The sequence below is a fragment of the Prionailurus bengalensis genome, chromosome D3 (genome assembly GCF_016509475.1).
Source record: "Prionailurus bengalensis isolate Pbe53 chromosome D3, Fcat_Pben_1.1_paternal_pri, whole genome shotgun sequence".
Taxonomy (NCBI): domain Eukaryota; kingdom Metazoa; phylum Chordata; class Mammalia; order Carnivora; family Felidae; genus Prionailurus; species Prionailurus bengalensis.
In genome coordinates, this window is record NC_057356.1 from 19,302,940 (window position 1) to 19,312,771 (window position 9,832).

Here is a 9,832-nt window from a genome sequence, read left to right on the forward strand (position 1 = left end):
ATTTGGAGATACAGTAAAACCTTGGCTTGTGAGCATAATTTGTTCCGGAAATGTGCTTGTATCCAAAGCACTTGTATATCAAAGTGAATTTCCCCATAAGAAATAATGGAAACTCAGGTGATTCGTTCCACAACCCAAAAATATTCATGTAAAAATTATTATAATATTGTAATATAATACAAAATAATGAAGAAAATACAAAATATAGAGAAAAATAAATTAACCTGCACTTACCTTTGAAAACCTTCATAACTGGTGTGAGGGAGACCAGAGAAAGGAGGGTTATTGTGTAGGATGACTTTCACTATCACTAACAGAATCACTGCAATCAACCGATTCAATGGAATCTTTTTCTTTTCATGTAAATTTAACAAGGAACCTATCCCAAAACACTTGCTTTTGCCTCTTTTCAAGGATTTTGTGGAAATGTGACATTGCATTGTCATTAAACAGATTCATCCCTCGCAGTGCTACAGCCTTATTCGGGTAGTGCTTTTCTACAAAATTTTGCACTGTCTCCCACATTTTACACATCTCCCTAATCTCATTTGAAGTGAGAGATTCCTCCACCTTTTTCTCCTCTTCCTCTGCAGATGAGATGCAGATGTAGACTTCTCATAAAATCTTGCAATTCCGGCCACTCGTATCCCTCATTCATACTTCTTGATGATTTCCTTCTTAACTTCCAATGTAATCATTTCCTTCTTACTGCCTTTCTTTTCACCCTTTTCCTGCATGGGGGCCATTGTATACACTTTCACGGATGTTGACTACAGTACAGTATTAATAAACTCTTGTCATATACTGTATTTAATGTAACTGGCAATAAGGCAGCAGAGGTCTGTATCTGCAGGCAGTCTGACCTAGAATGAAGCAAAGCATTCCTAAGCTTACTCTTGTATGGAAAAGCAAAGGTGCTTTGAAGTGACAAAAAATACCCTAGTGCCAATTGTGGGCACCTTCCAACATTCTGAAAAAACACTGATGTCTGCCAAACACCTTGGCCTGAGACCAAGCATCCAAACATGGGAGACAATCACCCACAATCCCAGAGAGAGAGAGAGAAGAACCATTGGCTCAGTTGTGATCCTGTGACATTCGGCATCATGTACTACTCATATTGCAAGACATCACTCATTTATCAAGTTAAAATTTATTAGAAATGTTTGCTCGTCTTATAGAACGCTTGCAGAACAAGTTACTCGCAATCCAGGGTTTTACTGTAATTGTGTTTTACAATATTGACTTATCCCATCCATGATCATGGCCCATCTTTTCATTGATTGGAGTCTTTTTTGTGTGTGCATATTTGTTAGATTTATTCCAAGGTACCTTCTAGCTTTTGTTGCTATTACAAATGGTATGTTTTAAAATTACTTCTTACAATAGTTTTTGCTGGCAGATAGAAACACTGTTGATTTTTTATATTGATCAACAGCCTTGATGAAGTCTCATTAGTTCCATGAATACTCTAAAGAAATTATTGGGGTTTTTCTATATAGACAGTTAGTTCAACTGCAAATAATGTCAATTTATTTCTTTTTCCAGTCTTACATCTTATTGTGATCTCTAGGACCTTTAGTACAGTATTATATAGAATAGTGAGCTTGATCTTTACTGCAAAGAAAAGTCTTCTAATATTTCACCACTGAGTATGATGTTTGCCGTACAGTTTTGAAAACTATTTTTATTTTGTTCAATATTTAACTTTACTGAGTTAAGAAAATAGTCTTATATTTCTGGTTTGGTAAGAGTTTTCACTGTGAATGGATGTTGGGTGTTTTGTTTTTTTTTTTTTATGGATGTTTGAAGTTGTTTTTTTTTTAATTTTTTTTTAACATTTATTTATTTCATGACAGAGCATGAATGGGAGAGGGTCAGAGAGAGGGAGACACAGAATCTGAAACAGGCTCCAGGCTCTGAGCTGTCAGCACAGAGCCCGACGCAGGGCTCGAACTCACAGACCATGAGATCATGACCTGAGCCGAAGTCGGCTGCTTAACCGACTGAGCCACCCAGGCGCCCCGGATGTTGGAAGTTTTAATCAAAATCATTTTCGGCATCTATTGAGATACTCCTGTAATGTTCTTTAATTTATTAATATGAATAACATTGATTTGTTATCTATTATTAAGCCATCCTTGCATTCCTGGGATGAACCCTAAATGGGTCATGATTTATATATATTTTTTATACATTGATGGATATGTTTTGCTAATATTGAGCATTTTATATCTATATTCATGAATAATATTGACCTTAAATTTTCCTTTTCATGCTCTTATATACAAATGTAAATATACTATTTTTTGAGGATTAGAGTCATTAGAATTAGAAGGAAATTTAAAAAGCATCCAGTCTGATCTCATCACCTTATGGTGTAAAAAACTGGAACTCAGAGAAAGGTAACAGCCTTTCTAAAATGAGTTAGAAACAGAGTTGGAACTAAAGTATATTTTATAAATTTCAAGTTATTTCACGCTCATGATCTCATTTTATCCTCACAATAGCTCTGTAGGGAGGGTATTGCTTATTGCTCCCATTTATGGATGGGCTAACTGAGGTCTGGAGAGATCCCATCATGAATTATATGACCCAGCAAGGCTGAAATTAGAAGCCAGGCTTCTGACTCCTAGACCTGAGCCCCCTCTCAAATTTCTTTTGTTTTATGTCCAACCCCACTGACAGATCCACTTTTCAGCCAGAAATGAAGGAAACCCTGAGACCTGTGTCCAAAATTATGACTTTCAAGAGTCCAGCAATATTTTCACAGACATTTCAAACAGATGGCCCATCTGCAGATAACCCTCAATAGGCAGGGATGAGGGCTTCATGGTCCCTAAGGATCGTCTTGGTGGAGGGACACACTCGAGGCTAGAATAACTCCAAGGTCTCCAAGAATGTCCTCTAATGCAGAAATGGGTCCAAAGCACCTAAATGTAATCTTTGTTACAGGAGCAGACCACAGGGTCCCTAAGAGAGACCCACAGAATGAGGCTGTCGGTTTCCTTTCATCCCCTTCCCCCCACCCTCTAGCCACCCCCACCCCCATATGTCTCAGCAAAGTGCTTCCTGCACCAGTGCTTTTGTTTTGCTTGTGCTATTTGTGTCTGTTTGTAACAGCTGGCCCCAGCCTGGCAGCCCCTAGCTCTGAGGATTATCCAATTATCCCATTAGCCCAGCATGTCCTTCCTTCCTCCAGAGCTATTAGCTCCCCATCTCCCTCTCTCTCTCTCCCTCTAAGGGTTGGTCCACAGCCTTCCTTGTTCCTTCCCTAGCCAAGCCTAGGGCTGGGTCAGTCCCCAGTCGTATAGACTCAGAGAATACCAGAGCTGGAAGGGATGTTTGCATCTATCTATCTGCTTCATCATTTTGCTGGGAAGGAAACTTGCCTGCCATACCCAAAGTCACATGACCCATCATGACTGCAAAGAACCAACACCCAGGTCTCTCAACTTCATGGCTACAATCTTCCTCACCACATCTGGTCAGCATGTCTTCTCAAGTGCTCACTGTGGTTAGCCCTGGGATGCAGGAGATACCATTCCCACTCCACTCTCTGGGAATCTGTGGTTGAGATTAGAATTTATGGTCTAGGTAGGGAGATAGAACATACACTGGTGAAAACTAGCACATTATCCGGGAGCTAAGTCATACTTTAGCAGAAGCAGAGATGTTACCAGAAGTAGGTGACAAACTTCTGGTGTATATAGGACAGGTACATGGTGCTACAGAAGTCAGAAGAGGGCAAAAAGGCTATTAGCAGAAGGTTCAGAAAGACCTTGTGGAGGAGACGGTTCTTCAGGTGGTTGCTGGAACATGAGAAGTATTTAAAGTAGGGGAGGTTCAGTAGGACAACACTCCTAGAAAAGGCCTCCCTGAAAGGGGAGGGGAGGGAATGGATTAAGAGGATGATGGCTGTTCAGTTTGGCTCAGTCAGGGCAAGTGGGGAGGCAAGGCTGGAGAGTAAAACCATGGCCCTTAATGCCGTACTAGAGTGAGGCTTGATCTGATACACATTTAGGGCCCACTAAATATTCTGGAGCAAGGGAGGGACATGACAGAAAGCGTGCACTTGGAGGATTAATTGGATTTCATTGGCTTAATCAATTATGACAAAAAGAGAAATGCAGAGAAGTTGGTGTGGAGTTTATTCAAGTGGGTGAGAGATGATGAGGCCTCAGCCAACACCATGACTTGGTGGGCGGTGGTTGCTGGGGCATAGAATGGATAGAACAGATTCAGAAGATGTTTGGAAGAAAAATTAGCAGGATGTAATATTTGGGAAGATAAAGTAAGGACCCCCCATTGATAGGATTAGGGAAGTTAGGAGTGGCAATAGAAAGTGGGGGGTAGAAAAGAGGAGGTGGGTAAGGATATTCTTGTGCTTCACCCTCTGGCACTCTCTCATTGGGTGAGAGCGTTTTGTAAATTTGCTTAACTCTGTGCTGGGTGAAACCTTTTCTCCCTTATGTCTGAGGCCCTCTGGCTTCTCTGCCAGGTGTCACAGGCTGATCCAATAAAACACATGCTACTCCCACCAAACAGCAGTGTGCTTCAGCTGAGGTGACACTGCTGTCACCACAGGTGGTTCTGGTGGGAGGAATTCAGGCCTTGGGTATATTCCATTGATAAAACCAGGTAATCGCCTCCCACCTATATAAACTTAATTCAGGTGATCACTTTATTTTTTTTTCTATACTTTGTCACTCCCTCCTTCCAATCACCTGTCATATCCCCCATTCCTGCTTTCAGCTTTCAGGATCCTAAAACTGACAATTCTGGCCAAGAAAGATGAGCCATCCTTACCCAGCCTTGTGCCCTCGAGGTTCAGGGGAGCCTCCTCAATGGTCCACAAGGTGTCCAGGCCCCTTCTAGGCCAGTGAGCTCTCCAAATGTGCTAAAGACCCAGTCACAGGTCTCTAACTGTTGCAGCCTGAGGGCCTCAAACACGACCTAGGTATTCCACCAGTTCTGTGAGTCCCAGAACTCCAACAGGTTCTAACCAAGTCCAGCTGTGCCCTTCAGAATAGCAGGCAGCCAGCTTATTTCCTCTTCTGGTCCGCTCACCCGCTGCCACAGCACTAAGTCTTCTCCTGTTTCCAGTTTCCGGTTTCCAGACCCTCGCTGCCTCAATCACCTTCCCTCGGCCACTTGTTAGTTCTGTAAGGTGGAGCTGAGAGACTACCATCTCGTGGCAGGTACGGTCACATATTGTATTTCACTTTGTCGACAACCAGCCATGGTGTTGAGAACAGTGAGTCTTCTGCTGTGAACTGGGGGTGAGCTCCTTCAGCCTTAGGCCCCTAGGAACTGTGAAGTAATGCCCCTTGAGGCCATAGTCACCTCTCTCTCAGGCATTTCCCATGGGGCTAGGCAGGGCTGAACTTAGCAGCTGAAATGTTCATGTTGTTCTGACACAAACTGATTGATGTCTTCTCCCTGTACATTTGCTTTTTCTAACTCATTGTAGGACTTTACACTGACTTTTTTCTCAGTTTTATCAGTTCTGGCCCCCTGATGTAATTTTAAATTCTGATTCTGTCAGCATAGACATTTACTATATCCCTTCTCTGTTCACCTCTTTGATAAGCCCCAGTTCCTCTGGATTTAAGACTTTAATAAAAATATGGGACAGGATAGGGCTCAAGACAGCAAATGATCCATAGTCAGTGCCCCCTGCCTTAGTCATTTGCCAGTTCCCACACCTACTTCCTGGGCCCCATGGACACCATAGGCTGACTTCCAGGTGCCTGGTTTAAATTCACATTTACCACATTTCTTCATCTGGTGATAGCTGGGCAAAGTCAGTAAGCAGAGTATAGAAACCAGGTAAGCAGCCTTTTTTTTTTTTTTCCCTTCCATCTTTCTTCCCTTCTGGCCTCCTTTCTACTCTAGTATCATGAACACTGGATTCTTGAGGAATTGCTTGCCCTCTTATGTTTTCTGAACTGAGAATGCTTTTGTTACTGTACTAATAACAACCCTGGGCATTTATGTCATATCTACCTTCCAAAGCACTTTCACATTCACTATCACGTTTTATCTGAAAGTGGGCATGGCAGCTCAGAGAGTGACTTGCCCATAGAAAGGAAGTCAACAGCAAGCCCAGGGTAGAGGCTGGTGCTGAGTCCCCATTAGAGCTCAGTGGAGCAGGGTGGCAGTTGGAAGGAGCAAGCGGAGGGATTATTTGGCATTTCTGAACTAGGCAGAAAAGAGAATGAAGCTGCAATACCAAGAGATAGCCTGGGGATGACTGCAGAACTCTTGACCTGCTCTTTCTAATCTCCCTGAAGGTTCTGAAACTGACAGAACAGTTGTGACATTGCATTCTAGGCCTGAATTTTCCTAAGAGAAAACTAGATCATTTTTTAAAGTCCCATCTAACTTTAACCATTCCAAAAATCTCTGAATCTAAACCAGGCTCTGTCCCCCTCACACCCCTTCCCAACCCAACTAGAAAATGTGGGTGGATTGAGAAAGAACAGAAAGGAAAGATCAAAACTGTGACAACCCTCTGACAACATTTTAACTTGAAAATTGCCTCTGTGTAGGCAGATGTAAATCAGGCGCACATTTACTCAGCTGCTTCTTGTTCTTATCTCCCACTGAACACCTTGAAATTACAAGCCCTGGAGTTGACCGCTGGCCTTTAAAAGTCTAACACGATTTCAACTGCCTGCTTCCCCAATTGGATGAAACTTGTTCCTCCCCTGAATTCCCAGAGCTTGTGTCCCACTCATGGCCCTTACCTCCTGCTGCCCTGAAAGGCTGCATCTAGCTTAGTTTCCTTAGTTGGTTGTTGGCTCCCTGTGCACCTCTGCGTCTGCCTCCCAGGTTCAGCATTCATCAGTAGGTGCTCATTAAGTGGTTGAGAAGGGAGCATAGAGTCAGGAAATGGAGTTCAAGTTCTAGCCTGCTCTGTCCTAACCGAGCTCTTGCTGAGAACTTAGCTGGTCATTAGGTGCTAGTCTGATGGCTGATTCTGCAAAATCACACACACGTGCACACGCACGCACGTGCACACACACACACACACACACACACACACTTCCTTTGGGCAAGGCAAAGAACTGTGGATGATTCCATGCAAAGTCTTTTCCATTGGTGGGAGAAAATCCCTCCGTCAGAGGACACTGGGTCAGTTTTACCTGTCACTTGCCCAGCCTCATGCTGACGACACCCTCCGCCTGGACTCTCTCTGCATCCAGCCCTTCTCCAAGCCTGACTGGTGGGAGGGCAGGGGGGCTGAGGGGGAAGCCCTACTGAGGTGCTCTTTCTCCTCCTCTGGCAAAAGAAAGGTCAGAGCAGAGCATCTACAACGGTACTTCCATACCTAAGCTCTGTGTTCTGTGTGTCCATCCCTCTCCTTTGAGGTTGTCTGAGTCATCTGACATTCTCCTGCCCCCTCCTGGCTCTGCAACCTGACAGGGGCTGTCCCAACAGTGACAGTTACTGCTAATGATGAGTGACAGCTGCAGTGAGGGGTGCCTAGGAACAGAGGAGGGGCTGGTGTGGGGAGTAGGGAGAGGTGATAATCGGACACTCTTATAGAGCACTGTCCACTTTTCAAACTAAGTAAAGGCCTGGGAGGGAGTGGTTTGTCTTACAGCAAACCTCAGTCCCCACCTATGTAACCTCTTGCATCTCAGAGGGGTGTCACCAGGCTCAGACAGCACTTGGACCCAGCACAGGATCTCAGGGTGGTACCCACTGGAGTGGCCATGCCTGGTGCTATATGGCATGACAGGATAGGAGCTGCATTCTAGGCACAGAGTGCCATCCTGACACCTTGTTCCTTCAGCCCCAAGCATGGGGGCAGGTATTTCCCACTCTCTGGGCAATTGGCTTCTGAGAGTCCCTGGTTCCTGTTTCCCCACCACAGTTGAAAAGAAGGCCATGGTCCCAGCTCTGGGATGCTGGATTGCAGCTCTGGGATGTCACATCCCAGCCAAGTATCCAGGGGGCATCATCATTCATTTCCTCTTACTCTCCCATTTCCTCTTACAGCTCTCCAGGCTGCCCCTTATCCCTGCCCTGCTGTGATTTGTCACTGGAGCTTGCCCCTTGTCAGCACACCTAGAATTGAGGCTCTGCCTCAATTCTCAAGCAGTTCTCTGGAGTCCAGAGCATTTTGTGTGAGGTCTCCCAGAGGAAAGGACTTTAATACAAATGGAGAGAGCCACAAAGGTAGGTTTTTAAGCAGAGTGGTAAGTGGAGGAAGGAAAGAGGAACCTTCCAGAGAGCCTGTCTCTCATGAGGGCCAGTGATGATGAGCCAGAACCCTGCCTGAACCAGGCTTCTGCCCATAGCCTTCTCTGGGACCCCTAGCCCTTCCTGCCATGGAGAGGGCTGGGGCCATCACAAGAATAGGTTCTGTGATGGGATCCTTGTGCTCAGGATCCTTGTGTCTGAATGAAGCATGCCATCTACCCATAGCCCTTTGGGCAGAGCACTGATTAGGCAGAAGGGCCCTTGGACAGAGCTGTAGGGCTCAGAGAAGCCCTGGTAGTACCCCCAGCAGCCTGGCCCAGGGCAGACACACATCTGCACTCCACAAGGCTGGGCCAGGCTTCACATCTACCTTCTGCTGCTGTGGGCACCTACTTTGGTTGAAAAAGGCTTTTCCCATGTGTATGTCTGCATGTGCACACATGTATTCTCTATGGTCAGGGAGTGACACATGTATCTGTTCATGTCTCCACATGTGCTCTTATACTCTAGGCATGACTCACAGTGGGAGCCTGCATGGGGTGGTATGGAGGTGGGATACTGGGCCCTATGGGGACCCAAGGAGGTCAAATTGTCTGGGCTCTGGAGATCACTTGTACCTGGGAGCTCTTCCTGAGCCTCTGTTCCTGTCCCTCCCCAGCCCCAAAGCCTGCACCCATGTAGTTCAGCACCCAAAGCTCAGTTCCCAAGAAGCCTCAGTAAAGACAGGAGAGATAGTGTTTTTCCTTCTCTACCTTTGTGGTTCTCTTTCTGGCCTCTTCCCACCAACTGGTCATGAGGACCAACAGCATCCATGCTCCTGGTCTCTTAGGCACAGCCCAGGTCACTGATCTACCCTCAGCCCATAGCACAGACCAAAGTGTGTAGGAGAGAGGAGGCATGTCCAAACTGGCATGGACAAGGATGGGCTTGTGCATCTATTTCAGTGCTGCTTAGCCCTGGCTGTCCATAAGAATCCTTAGGGAACTACTGCTGCCTGGATCCACTCAGTATCTCTGGGGCAAGGGGTCAGGCTTTTGTGCTTTTCAAAGTGCCTTAAGTGTCTCTTCTGGGCAGCCAGTCTAGAGGACCTCTGATTGATGTAACGGTAAATAGCTAAGCAAATCTGTGTTGGTTTAGGAATACTTACATATGCAGTGTGTACTTATAAGTATACTTATAAAAGTATAAAGATGTGCAGTGGAACAAAATGAAATCCTAGGAAAGTGATTGTTTCCAGGTATAGGCAGCAGGGTAATGAAATGGGGAGGGATCAGATGCTTCCACTGTAGTTGTAATGTTTCATTTCTTGAGCAGAGTGGTGGGAACCTGGTATCATTTCATACTTTTTGCTTTGGTTAAAATAGTTCATCATAAGAGCATGAATTTCATAGTCAAACCTGGGTTTTTAAGTTCATTTCTGCTACTTAACTAGCTGTGTGACCTGGAGCAAGTACTTATCTGTTCAAAAGAAGTTGTTTAGTCATCTGTAAAATGGGGCTCCCAGGGCTGTGTGAGGATTACCTGTGAAGTTCTAACACTCCTTATAGGTTTCTTCTCTGGGAATAGGAGGTGGGGTAACTCCAGGGGAAGGCAGTTGAGCCTTTCCAGATCCCTTTGT